The following is a 14,149-nucleotide window of genomic DNA, read 5'->3' as shown; positions in this document are numbered from 1 at the left end:
ATTAAGAATGTTTAACCTCATGAAGAACCACTTCTAAGGGGTGCCTGGGTGGCTGAATCAATTAAGCATCTGCCTTTGGCTCAGGTCATGATCCCGGAGTCCCAGGATCAAGCCCTGCATAGGGCTCCCTGCTCAGCAGGGAGTCTGCTTCTGCCTCTGCCCTTACCCCACTCATGCTCTCCTCTCTCAAATAAATAAATAAAATCTTAAAAAAAAAAAAAACCACTTTTAAGAAGTTTATTTCCCAAGGAATCAATCCTTTATGTAAGCATGTAATTCAATGGCAGAATTCTAGAAAATAGGGTAGTGAAACTACAGTATCTACTTTTTCACCTTTTCCAAAGTTATAAGTAGGCGATTAAATTTGGCTTCCTGAAGGTGAAATAAGGTAAATTAAACCCACCCAGCATAAGCTGGAGTGTTTAAGGTTCTAACAGCGGATAATAAACTGGTTAACAGCCCTGGAAAGTTCCGTCAGCATATAGAAACGGGATGAGTCAACTGACTTATCACAGCTGAACTCCACCTGGAAAGGTCTGCTAGTTGGAGTGGAAGGAGGAAATGACCTGGATCTGAGGGATATGGGGGATTGCATTTGCCCTTCCAACATTCAGAGCGTATCCTTTGACTTCTTTTCTATGATAGGGGTTGTTTAGGAGAGGATGGTTTGAGAGCTTTAGTTGTGTGCACTGTTTTGTCCTTTATGCGGCATAAAAAGCAACTTATAAACTGTTGGTTAATTTATGCCCACAGTTAGATTGCTGTTGCAAATATTAATTGTAATAGGATATATAAATTAAATTATATATAAAATAATATATAAATTAAATGCTTATTATCAAAAATTTCAAAATATGGAAAAGAATTGTATAGGAACTGTCTAGTAGCTGTCAGCCAACTTCAGTAATTACCAACGAATGGCTTATTTTATCTGTTTTATCTGTGCCCACATTTAATTCCTTTCGTCCTCCCCTGGATTATTTTGGATTTTGAATTTTTTCAGTGTATTGTTTATATTTCATGACTTAGGCTTTTATGACCAATTGCAATAAAGCTGGTTGTCTTTAAGAGTCAAGTCCATGACTTTGGTGTTCTTTAGCATTGTTCTCGTATTAGGGACATTGAGGAGGTGAACAACAACTCTGAAACAAGGACATCAAAGCCATTGTTTTAATACTCGCAGGTATTTGTTAAATACCCTGCTGTACCCTGAAATAAATTCTAGGTATTTGTAAAACTCCCCAAATAAATTCTGATATACCAAAATTCTGATTTAGTAACCCAGTTCTGTCTTGCCCATAATAGAGCAGCTTCTTAATGTCTCTGGACACGTGAGATTTAAATGTGAGGTGGGATTGGTTAAGTTTTTTGCTCTAGTCCTTAGCTGCTGGTATGCTTGACGCTTGTTCTGAGGTCCTCGCCAAAAAAGAACTGTTTCCATTCTGTTTAAAAAAAAAAACAAAAAAACAAAAACCCAAGTAATTTTAAAGTGGAAACTACTAACTGAAAACTGCATAGTGCTTAAAATAGCTCAAGTTTATGTGAAGAAAGTTCCACAGAAGCATAGCACTATTGAAGACTGTCCAATGTATAAATACATTTCCTCATTTTACTGGAGGCTGATTAATACTGGCATATCTTTTGAAATTCTAGTTGATTTGGGATGCCTGAGTAGCTCAGTCATTTAGGCATGGGCCTTCAGCTCAGGTCTAGGATCAAGTCCCACATCCGGCTGCCTTGCTCAGTTGGGAGCCTGCTTCGCCCTCTGCCTGCCGCTTCCCTGGCTTGTGCTCGCTCTCTTCTCTCTCTGACAAACAAGTAAAATCTTAAAAAAAAAAAAGAAAATTCTAGTTGATTTACATGCTTCTGGCATATATAGATAACAGGGAAAATAAACGTCAGAGATTCAGCAAATATTTATTCATTGCTGTGGCTTAAGCAGCGAAGGAAGTGTTTGGAGACAGAATGATGACTAAGTTAGGTTCCTGCCCTCAAGAAGCTGTGGACTTTTTGGAGGTGGAGGGTGATGGCAGTATTGGTGGAATCTAGTTTTATTAATCAAATGGATTTTAAGAAAAGACTTAAAAATAGCTGTGTTTTGCAATTTTTATGGGTGATAGAAACAAGTCTCCCTTTATTAAAAAGGCAATTCGTTAGCATTTCTGTGTTCAGAGGCTACAGAACTGGGTAGGTATTAGGCATTTTAGTATTTGAATTTCATTTTAAAAAATCTCATAATATCTTTTAATTTCAGCTGATGTTTTATTGGCCTGGGGAGGCACAGATAGGAAGGAAGGGCCAGTATTTGTAAATGGAGATTCGCTTATGGATTTGGAAAGACAGGTGAGAAACAGGCTTTCAAGGGTGAATTTTATCTGCCTGTAAGAGTGGGATTTATTTATTTTCAGGGTCTTCTGTATTGGATATGTACAGTAAGTTCTTTGACAGGAAGGCTAATCATTTTTTTAAAAAATTGGGCTCAGACAAAACTGTGAAGTAGGCAGAGTTTGTATTTGGTATTTCGAACCTTCTGGAAGAGTTAGGCTCTCCAGCTTAGATGGCCTGTGACTGGCTCCTCTTCCTCTACCTACCTCCCCTTAGCTCAGGCATACAGATCTCTGAAGATACTAGATGGCAAGTAGGTTTGCCCTGACTGTTCTGAAACTTGATTTCACCTCAGTCTATCTTGGATATTTCCCCAGATCATTACAAAGAAATTTGCCTCATTCTTTTTTTTGTTGTTGTTGAAGATTTTATTTATTTATTTGAGAGATAGAGCAAGCACGAGGAGGGGAAGGACAGAGGAAGAAGGATAAGATGACTCCCCGCTGAGCTCTGAGCCAGCTGCGAGGCTCTGTCCCAGGACCCTAAGACCATGACCTGAACCGAAATCAGACACTTAACTGACTAAGCCACACAGGTGCCCCATGCCTCATTGTTTTCAATAGCTGTGTAGGATTTCATGTACTCATACTATCATTTATTTAATTAGAACCATAAGGATGAAGGATATACACTTTGCTTTATCATTTTTTTGCTTTCATAAACAGTGAACATCTTTATACAACAACATTACATGATTATTTGGGTATGGATATCCAAGTTAACTAGATAAATTAATTTTTACCAATCTTTGGATACATGAAAGTGATAATTGGATTTGCACCTCTTATATTTTTTGTTTATTGGCTCTGTATTTTCCTGTGAACATGATCTTTGCTCATTTTTTGTAAGGTTGCCATTTCTATATTGATTTTTTGGAGTTCACTGTAAATTAAGGAAATTAACCAGATATGTGTTGCAAGTGTTTTTCCACATTCTTTGTCTTTTTATTTACAATATATTTTTGGTTTATAGAAACTTTTATAATTTTTGGCTGTCAAATTTATTGGTCCTGTATAGTTTCTTTGATTTATGTTGCTTTGCAAGTATTCCAGTAGTCTTCTTGTAGTTATACATTTGTGACTTTTAAAAATTAAGCTTCTGTATTTTAAAATTCTTAATATATGAGTACGCATTCATTATAAGAAGTGTTTAAAAACTGAAAAGTGAAAGTCTGTCTTAAAATTATATTCTTTTCCCTAGAGCTAACCACTTACTAAGTTGGATGTATATTTTTCCAGTCTTTTATGTGTGCATTATACTTCAATTAAAAAAAAAAGTTTATCTTACCATTTATTAAGTAGTTGATGGTTGAAAGTGGCACCTTTATTAGTATCCTGAATTCCCCTTAAAAATCATGGGTCAGTTTGTGGGTATTCTATTCTGATCCATTGCTCTAGTTGCTTTAGTTGACTGTTTCTTAGTGTGCCTTTATTTTAAAAAGTTAAATCACTGGGACGCCTGGGGGGCTCAGTCGATTAAGCAGCTGCCTTCTGCTCAGGTCATGATCCCAGGGTCCTGGGATTGAGTCCCTGCATCCGGTTTCTTGCTCAGTGGGGAGTCTGCCTCTCCATTTGACTGCCGCTTCCCCTGCTTGCGCTCGCTCGCTCTCTGACAAATAAATAAAATATTAAAAAAAAAAAGTTAAATCACTAACACATCTTTGTTTTGGTGTAAGGAATGAGGGTGAGGAGCCAGCTGTGCCCTACATAATTTATGGAATAATTTCTCTTCCCCCCAGTGATTTAATATGCTGTCATCAAACCTAGATAATTCTAGAAAGGATAGAAAGGACACCATTATTTCTGACCTATTGAAAGACCATTTTGATTAGGCTTCTATATTGACTAGCTTTCTTCCTATCAGTTTTCCATAATGCAGCCAAGGTGATCTTTTCTAAACATAGCCTTTATAGGCTTCACATTGCTATTTGGATGAAGACCTAATCTTGAACATGGCCTAGAAGACCCCGTGTGGCCCATTCCTTTGACCTCTCTGGTCTCATTTCCAACGACTCTTCTTGTTCTGGATTCCAGTGTATTGTGGCTTTCATTGAGTTCCTCCACCATGTCAATGCTCTTACTTGCTCCAGGGTCTTTACACTCCTATTCCTTTTCTGTCTGGAATGCCCTCCAGACCCCAGTCCTCACACCTTCTACTTCTATCTTGCCCTATTGTATTCCATCATATCCTTCCACTTTCAACTCAAAGTTAACTTCTTGATAAAATCTTCCCTGATTCCCTAGGTAAGTTTAGAAACTGTATGTGTTCTTTACGCACCATTTTTCTTTTTTTAAAAGAAATAATTTAATCTCTCCCCCAACGTGGCGCTTGAACTCATGACTCCAAGATCAAGAGGCGCACATTCTTCCGACTGAGCCAGCCAGATGCCCCACTTTTTTTTTTATTAACAGCCTTTTTGAGACATAATTCACATGCCGTATGATGCATCATTCAAAGTATAAAATGAGTGGTTTTTAGTATATTCATGGAGTTGTGTGACCATCACCATAATCAATTTTAGAACATTTTCTTAACCCCAGAAGAAAGCAGGTACCAGTTAGCAGTTAGTCCCCATTTCTTCCCAAGCCCTCTAGTCCTAGACGACCAGAATGTTTTTTTTGATTGGGTAAAATATATAATATATATAATATAACAGATTTTGTTTTTTTTTTTAAGATTTTTTTATTTATTTGACAGAGAGATAGCCAGCGAGAGAGGGGACACAAGCCGGAGAGGGGGGTGGAAGAGGAAGAAGCAGGCTCCCAGCGGAGCAGGGAGCCGGATGCACGGCTCGATCCCAGGACCCTGGGATCACGCCCTGAGCTGAAGGCAGACGTGTAACGACTGAGCCACCCAGGCGCCCCCAGATTTTGCTATTTTAACCATTGTGTCAAGTTTACAATTCAGTCGCACTAATTACCTTCACAGTGTTGTACAATTATCACTGCTATGTATTTCCAAAACTTTTTTATCACCCCAAACAGAAATTCTGTATTCGTTAAGCAATGACTCTCCATTCCCTTCTTCCCTATCCTCTGGAAACCACCATTCTACTTTCTGTCTGTATGAATTTTCTTGTTCTAGATATTTCATGGAAGTGGAATCATACAATATTTGTCCTTTTGTGTCTGACTTATTTAGCATAATGTTTTCACAGCCTAATCATGTGTCATATTTCCATTCCTTTTTATGGCTGAATAATATCCCATTGCATGCATATACCACATTCTGTTCCTCCATTTATCGGTTGATGGCCATGTGGATTGTTTCTACCTTTTGGCTATCATGAATAATGCTGTTGTAATTAATATACGAGTATCTGAGTCCATTTTCAAATCTTTGGGGTGTATATCTAGAAGTAGAATTGCTGCATCATTGATAATTCTTTTTTTTTTTTTAAAGATTTTATTCATTTTAGAGCATAAATGTGAGTGAGGTGGGTGGGCAGAGGGAGAGGGATAGTCAGACTCCATGCTGAGTGCAGAGCCTGATGTGGGGCTTGATCCTCTGACCCTGAGATCGTGACCTGAGCCGAAATTGAGAGTCGGGCACTCAACCGGCTGAGCCACCCAGGCACTCCTGGGTCATTGATAATTCTATGTTTAACTTTTTTTTTTTTTTTTAAGATTTTATATATTCATTTGAGAGAGAAAGAGAGAGAGCACAAGCAGGAGGAGGGGGAGTGGGAGAGGAGAAGCAGACTCCCCTCTGAGCTGGGAGTCCGACAGGGTCCTTGATCCCAGGACCTGGAGATCATGACCCGAGCTGAAGGCAGACGCTTAACCATCTGAGCCACCCAGGTGCCCCTCTATGTTTAACTTTTTAAGGAACCGCTGAACTGTTTTCTAGAGAGGCTACACCATTTTATGTTCCCACTGGCAATATAGAGGTGTTCTGATTTCTTCACATCATTTACTTTTATTTCTTTGATTATAGTCATCCTAATAGGTATGAAGTGGTATCTCATGGTTTTGATTTTTATTTCCCTGATGATTAATGACATTAAGCATTTTTTCATATGCTTATTGGTCATTGTATATCTTTAGAGAAATATCTGTTCAAGTCCTTTACCCATTTAAAAATTGGGTCATTTTTTTCTTGTTAGAGGGGTTCTTCATATATTCTGAATATTAACTCTTAACATATATGCAAATATTTTCTCTCATTTTGTGGCTTTTGTTTCCAAAAGTCTTTTGGTCCATTTATCTTTTATAGCATTTACAAGTTTGTATTTATAATTTTAAAAATATTTGGGTTAGGGGTGTGTGGGTGGCTCAGTCAGTTAGGCATCTGCCTTTGGCTCAGGTCGTGATCCCAGGGTGCTGGGATCGAGCCCCACATCAGGCTCCCTGCTCAGTGGGGAGCCTGCTTCTCCCTTTCCCTCTGCCTGCCGCTCCCTTTGCTTGTGTTCTCTCTGACAAATAAATAAATAAAATCTTAGAATTAAAAAAATAATTAAAAAATAAAAAAATGTTTAGGTTAATATATGTCTCGACCATTAGAATGTGAACACTGTTAGGGAAGGACTGTATTGGTTTTTGCTCATTTTTATATTTCAAATGCCTAATACAGGTGCTAAGTAGTTTTTGAATGAATGAAGTTCCTTTAAGTTAATATATGAATTGTTTCATTGGTCTGTCTCTTCCATCTTAAATACCAGTTGTATTCCATCTTGGCCTCTCACTTGTTAATCTTATTTTTCAAAATCTTCCCAGTTATTTCCTGGCTCTTGTTAAGTTACTTTGTGTGCCCCTCCACCACTAAACATTGGTATCATTTTAGATAACTTTTTTTTTCTTTCAGAGGGCTTTCTTAGTAGGTTAAAGGCTTCAAGTTCTCTTCATTAGTTTGGGCTTTTTACAACAAAATACCGGAGACTGGGTGGCTTAGACAACAAACATTGATTTGTCATAGTTCTGAAGTCTGGTAGGTCCATGATCAGGGTGCTGGCAGATGCAATTTCTGATGAGAGCCCTCTTGCTGGTTTGTAGATGGATGCCTTCTTGCTGTATCTTCACATGGTACAGAGAGAGATCATCTTTGTCATGTCTCTTTAAGGACATTAATTCCATTCATAAAGGATCCACTGTCATGATCTAATTACTTCTCAAAGACCCTACCTCCAAAAACCATCAAATTGGGTATTAAGCCTTCAACATACTGTTAAATAACAAAAATTCAACTGAGTAAATTTGTTTATTTTTAAGGTTTAATTTTTTTTTTTTAAAGTTTTCTTTCTATAACCAGTGTGGGGCTCGAACTTACAACCCTGAGGTCAAGAGTTGCATGTTCCACTGACTGAGCCAGCCTGGCACCCCTCAACTGAGTAAATTTAAAAATAAAATTAGCTTTATCCAACAATTCATGAATTGGGCAGCATCCTCTAGCAAATAGAAGGGAGCTCTGATGAACTATAGAAAAGGAAAGGTTTTTAAAGACAGAAGGGTAGAAGAGGAAATTATTAGCAAAGAATGCATTGTTTCAGGCAAGAGCACCTTCCATTTTCCTAATGGTCTATCAGGAAGATTATCTCACTAGTGCTAACTAGGTAATTCCATGTTGACTGGTTAAAGGTTGCATTCCTGGGTGGTCCAAACTTTAATTAAGTTGTGTAATAAGTCTTGGTTTGCTGATGTGGAGTTTAGCACAAGTGACTCCATTTTGGCTTATCTCCTTTTTAACAGTTCACTGCTTTTGATGAGACTTGCAGCTTCACTGAGGTGTGACCAAAATTTAAGGCATTAGTACCACTTTCAGCTCTGAAGTTCTGACCATTTCTGTCCTCCTGTCCTTTTTTTTAAAGATTTTATTTAATTATCAGAGAGAGCACAAGTTGGGGGAGTGGCAGGCAGAGCAGGCAGAGAGAGAAGCATGCTTGCTGCTGAGCAAGGAGCCTGACATGGCACTTGATCCCAGGACCCTGGGATCGTGACCTGAGCCAAAGGCAGCCGCTTAACCGACTGAGCCACCCAGGTGTCCTGGTTTCTGTCCATTTTTGTTTGAGGTATTCACAGATTGTGACTTTTTTTTTTCTTTTTTGCTTAATCTCTGTGATAGGCTACAACTTGAGGTTCACAATTTTTTTTAAAGATTTTATTTTAGGGGTGCCTGGGTGGCTCAGTCAGTTAAGCATCTGGCTTCAGCTCAGGTCATGATCCTGTGGTTCTTGGATCAAGCACAGCGTTGGGCTGCCTGCTTAGCGGGGAGTCTGCTTCTCCCTTTGCCTTTGCCCCTCCCTCTGCTTGTGCTTCCTCTCTCTCTCTCTCCAATAAATAAATAAAATCTTAAAAAAAAAAAAGATTTTATTTTCAAGTAATCTCCACACCCAACGTGGGGCTTGAACTCACAACCCCAAGATCAAGAATCATGCCCTGCCAACTGAGCCAGCCCCTCTTTGTTCCTTTTCTGATGTTCCCATCTTAGGGAGATCATTTGCATGGTGGTTAGCAGCTAGGAACATACATGTAAAGCTTTTGAGAGACTGTAATGTGCCAGAGAGATTATTAGGATTATTATATTCAGGATGATTTCCCAGTGTTCAGAATGCACTTCAGAGCTATGGTTCCCAAGACCAAAACCAATCAAAATCAAGTAAGTCAAAGAAACGCCCTGCTGAAGGAAGTCATTTTTTTTAAGCCAACTGGCTTGCTCAGTGATCTTCCATAACTAAGTTTCAACTTTCCCGGAAATGTTAATCCAGGTGCTGTAGGTAGTGGTGGTCACAGCACAGACACCTCCTTGCTCAGGTAAAAGATAAATAAGGCCTATTCTGGTATCCAAAATAACTGCAAAAAAAAAAAAAAAAAAAAAACAAAAACCAAAAAAAAAACCCAAAAAATAAAAACCAAAAAAACAAAAAGAACAATTGTAGCCAGACAGTCTAAGGATTTTTGTTGGGCAGCTATTGTGGATTTTGTAATACTTTTAAGAGTTAAGGAGAGGTTTCTGATCGTAGCCTCAGTTAGATTTACTCCTAACCATGGAAGTAGGGCCCTGCCAAGGAAAGTGAATTTGAATCATGAAAGCCTCCTGATAGGTCTTTTCTAACTTGGCAGTGTAAATTCAGGGGAGTTGACCAATGAGGTGTAATAGTTGGGGGCACACTTTGATAACCAAAGAGGCATTGCCAGCTGTCTAGGCATTTATAGGCCTCAGGAGAATGATTACCATAAACAAAAACGGACCCTGTCTGGGCACAAACCATTCCTGTTAAGATAGTACTGTTAATAGATTAATTCAGAGGAGTTATTGTGTTTGCTCGTTCAAGCCACAGGTCAGTTAGGTTTTCTCTTTAGCTTGAAATAAAAAGTTGTTCTGAATTCCATAGGTTACCCCCCGCCCCCCAGCAGTGGCCTGGGAGATATGGATGCTAGCATCATCTTTCCAGGCTAGTACCACAGTAAAGAAAAGAAAGAAGAAAGGGTTTCATGTTTAGTTAAAATATGAATTCTTGATCCAGTGTCTAGGGAGAAACCACCTCGATGTCAGCTAATCTTCCCGGTCACTTTGATTTGGAGGTCTCTGGTGTTTGTATAGGACCAGATGTCAGGTGCCGTTTTTTGTCAGCTGTGGAATGTGTATCCAGGGTTAGAGTCCCTATCATCTGGGTAGTGAGGAGGCCCTGGTATAATCCCTTCCAAGGAGATTCCAGGGGAATCCTTATTCTTAGTGATTCCATATCAAAAGAGTGGGAGAAAACTGTAAACAGTAGCATGGTGTGTCGTAGCCAGATACTTGGAGAACCCTAAAATTCAGGGCCCGGTCCCAATTTACATGCCTTCTTTACCAAGAACACACATCTTCACTTTCCTTGCATAGGCAAGTGTTTCCCTTACTATAGCATATATTAAAGTTTTTAACCTTTAGAAACCTTAGTTGCTAATGAAAGTAAAGAAGTAAACAGTTGTCATTGCATTAGCATCCTGTGGCTTGGCAGACTTTAAATACTTTCTATAATTTCTAGAAACATGTTTTCCCCAAATATCTTTAATTCCTCTGTAAAAGGAAGCCAAAAATTGATAAACTTATGTTCAGTAATTAGTGTTTCAATATTTTATCTTATTTGGAAATGATATTTAATGAATTTAACTTATATCATCTAAATTTTTAAAAATTATTTTTTTTTATATTTTATTTATTTGAGAGAGAGAGAGAGAGAGAAGACAGCGCAAGTGGGGAGGTTCAGGGGGAGAGGGAGAAGCAGACTCCCTGCTGAGCAGAGACCTCCCCCCCCCCCCCAGTGTGAGGCTCGATCCCAGGACCTCAGGACTATGACCCAAGCCAAAGGCAGACACTTAATCGACGAGCCACCCAGGCGCCCCTAAATCATTATCTAAATTAACAGAACTTCAAGGTTTCAGGTTATCAAAAAGATTGGGAGGAAACTAAAATTTACCTGGAAACTTTTTATTTAGTCTTTTTAATTGTTTTTAACAATTATGTTTAGAATATACACAAAAGCCATTAGACATTAGACAGAGTCAGCCATTGTTCCAAGCTATTTTTTTGGCTGACACATTTTGTGAGAGATAAATGAACTTACTTGACTGGTACAATAAAAGTTTTATATTTAATCTGATAACCTGAAAGACATGTCTGTTTTAGTTAAATCAGCATACTTTAACTAGCTTTTATACTGAAAATTATCCTAGATCATGTGAATTTGAAAAACATTTGGGTGCATTTCTATTATATTTCTGAGATTTGTAAGTACTTAATAAGCACTTATTTTTAAGCCAGTTAAGCAGTTCTATTTTAAAGTAAGCTCTACGCCCAACATGGGCTTTGAACTCACAACTGGAGATCAGGAGTTGCATGCACTACCAACTGAGCCACCCAGGCCCCCCATGGAGAAGACTTTTTAAGATTTGTATTTGTTGGGGCACCTGGATGGCTCAGTAGGAAGAGCATGTGACTTTTGATGCTTAAGGTCATGAGTTCCAACCCCACATTGGGTGTAGAGATTACTAAAGAAAAAAAAAGGATTTGTATTTGTAGAGACAAAATCTTGAGGTTCTGGCCTAGAGTTTAGACAAGAGAGCCTTATTTGCAATTTGAATTTTATTTTCAGTCTTAGGAATTGGGATGGTCTAGATAAGATTTAATATTTATATCTCAAAGGCACAGGGGAAGAATGCAAGTGCCTCTGAGGACTTCGGTTTTGCAAGGTCAATAAGCCTTTTGAGATAAATAGAGGCTTTGGAATTGGTAATAAAAGGAATAGGTGAACTTTGAATTGCCTCTAGAGCTGCATTTCTAATTTTGCCAAGATTTGTAAAATGTAGACAGTTGCTCTCAATTCCTCAAAGAATTGGGTTGCAATTTGAATGACATCATAGGTTGATCCACCCATCTAATTACTTTTTTTTTTTTTTAAGTGAATACTTTTACGAAGGCTTCAGAAGATTTTTTTCTTTCCTTCTGGGTACCTAGTTTCATTTTAGCTTATGGGAGGAGGCCTAAAAAAATTCTTAATCAGGCTCTGTGTATCAGCTTTCAACCCAGCCAATCGCCAGTCACAGAGCTACTTAAAAATTCTTTTAGGTATCTTGTCAGTTTTCACCTGGGACAAACAGCAAACATTTCTGGCCCTATCGAATAACCCCCCTTGAATGTAAGAGGGATCCCCAAGGAGAGTGCAAAAGATAGCTTCCTTTCCTTTCTTTCTGGGGTCCTACAGACATATCTGGGAGAGCTGACTCTGGTAAGAATTTTCATCCTTAGCCACCTTCTCCCAGTTTTTCGGGGATCCCATCTTTAACTCTGTTTTTTTACCAGAATTTGGCAAGATTTTTTAATGTTAGTTTTCCCTTAGCTATTTAAGAGAATAATGTAGCAGTTTACCAGAAAATCTTCCATTTGGGAGGAGCCCTCCTCTGAGATCAGGTATGGGAGGGGTCTGTAAGGTCATTAACTTGGTGGACTTTTGTTTATAGTCCATAAAGGCAGCTCAGATAGAGGAGTACTAGAATGAGTCCTCAAATAAAGGAAGATAGAAGGAAGCAATAAGAATTAAAGCTTTTTGCTTTTACGTACCTTTTACATCTTTAGTTTTTCACCAGCCTTTTAAAACAAATCTTTTAATGAAGCTATTTTGGAATTTTGAAGCCTTTTGGAATCTCTTGCATACCAATTAAAATAGGCGACCCATTCTGTTTGATTTGGAAGCCTTGCTTTTAAGTGCACTTCTTAAGTGATCTTATCTAATTGGAACATTTCTTATAATGGCCATTGTAATTCTAGGTTGTAACTCCTCTGAGAACAGTTTGGTAGGACCCTAGCCACAATTAGAATTTAACCAGCCTTTTCTGTGCAGCCAGATCTAGCTGTAAATGGGGTATTATCCATATTTCTGTCTGGCCACATTTTGGGGCTGCCAATCTGATGGTTACCAAGCCAGGTTGTCAGGACACAAAAAAGCTTAGAAAGATTTTGCCACTTTTGTCAATGTATCCTGTGGACCATAGTTCTTAGGCATAAAATAGGGGCGCCTGGGTGGCACAGCGGTTAAGCGTCTGCCTTCGGCTCAGGGCGTGATCCCGGCGTTCTGGGATCGAGCCTCACATCAGGCTCCTCCGCTATGAGCCTGCTTCTTCCTCTCCCACTCCCCCTGCTTGTGTTCCCTCTCTCGCTGGCTGTCTCTATCTCTGTCAAATAAATAAATAAAATCTTAAAAAAAAAAATAAGCAGGGGTGCCAGAAGGAAGCATGCTAGACTCTCTAGAGTTTAAGGATCCCAACTTTAGTTGTCCTAGGGCTGAGCTGATACAAAGGGATGTGCCTCAGGGTTGGGAATTGTACAGTATTACAGTGTAACTCATTGCACAGAAATTTTCTTGAGGTTGGCAGGTGACCTAGTGTCAACCTAACCTGTTCAATGACCTGCTTAATGCAGGAATTTTTGAGTTGGGTGATGGGTACTCTAACAGCTCTTAAGTGTTCTGCCAGTGCCCACTGATTTTTGTGGCTTTTTTTTTACTTCTGAGATTCTGTTAGCTATAACCCTTTATCTACACAAAATAAAACAAACAGATGTGCATTTGAACATACCAGCAGCAACCAAAAGGTGTTACTGTGGACTGGCCAAGAGAAGGCCTTGCATACCATCACCAATTCTCAGCATGCCTTAAACCAGCAGACTCTAGTAAGTGGGGACTGTAGGTTGGAACTGAGGAAAGGACTAAACCACCAAATCCCAGTAAGTGGCTACTGTGACTGGAACTGAGGAAGGGTATTCTAAACAACTGGGGAATGGTGGACTGAACCAAGAGGTAGGGACTCAGGTTCCACATGGAACTGTGTGTCAGCTCAAGCTGACCCATGAAGACTTGGACTGAAAAGCTGGTTATTTTAGGAGTTCAGCACAAAGAGAGCAGAGCTCAGAAAGGACAGGAACTTCCCAATTCCCAATGGCCCCCAGAAATGGCGAGAAAGAAAGAGAACTTGAACAGTTCATGGAGTACCACATCTGTGTTTCTTGTTATCCCCAAAGCTATCAGAAGTCTCTCTTGATCCTGCCGCTTTCACCAAATTTGTTAAATAACAAAAATTAAGCAGTGAATTTAAAGATCAAATTGGTTTTATTCAACAATTCATGAGTCGGGCAGCATCCCATCTAGTAAATAGAAAGGAGCTCCACCAAGCTGTAGAAAAGGAAAGTGTTTTAAAGGCAGAAAGGGGGGTGGAAAAAGGAAATTATTAGCAAAGAATATATTATTTTAGGCAAGGTCACCTTCCTAAGGGGAATCGAAGGGGCGTATGGATGG

At 39.1% G+C, this 14,149-nt stretch overlaps 1 protein-coding gene across 5 annotated transcripts in view; it reads left to right on the top strand.

The window, feature by feature from the left end:
- Positions 1 to 14,149, top strand: part of SMIM14 (small integral membrane protein 14) — a 75,313-nt gene that overhangs the window by 19,654 nt on the left and 41,510 nt on the right. The window lies entirely within an intron of this gene.

The sequence above is a fragment of the Ursus arctos genome, unplaced genomic scaffold (assembly GCF_023065955.2).
Source record: "Ursus arctos isolate Adak ecotype North America unplaced genomic scaffold, UrsArc2.0 scaffold_9, whole genome shotgun sequence".
Classification (NCBI taxonomy): Eukaryota; Metazoa; Chordata; class Mammalia; order Carnivora; family Ursidae; genus Ursus; species Ursus arctos.
The sequence above is the reverse complement of the archived record's forward strand: the minus strand, read 5'-3'. Positions and strand labels throughout refer to the sequence as shown.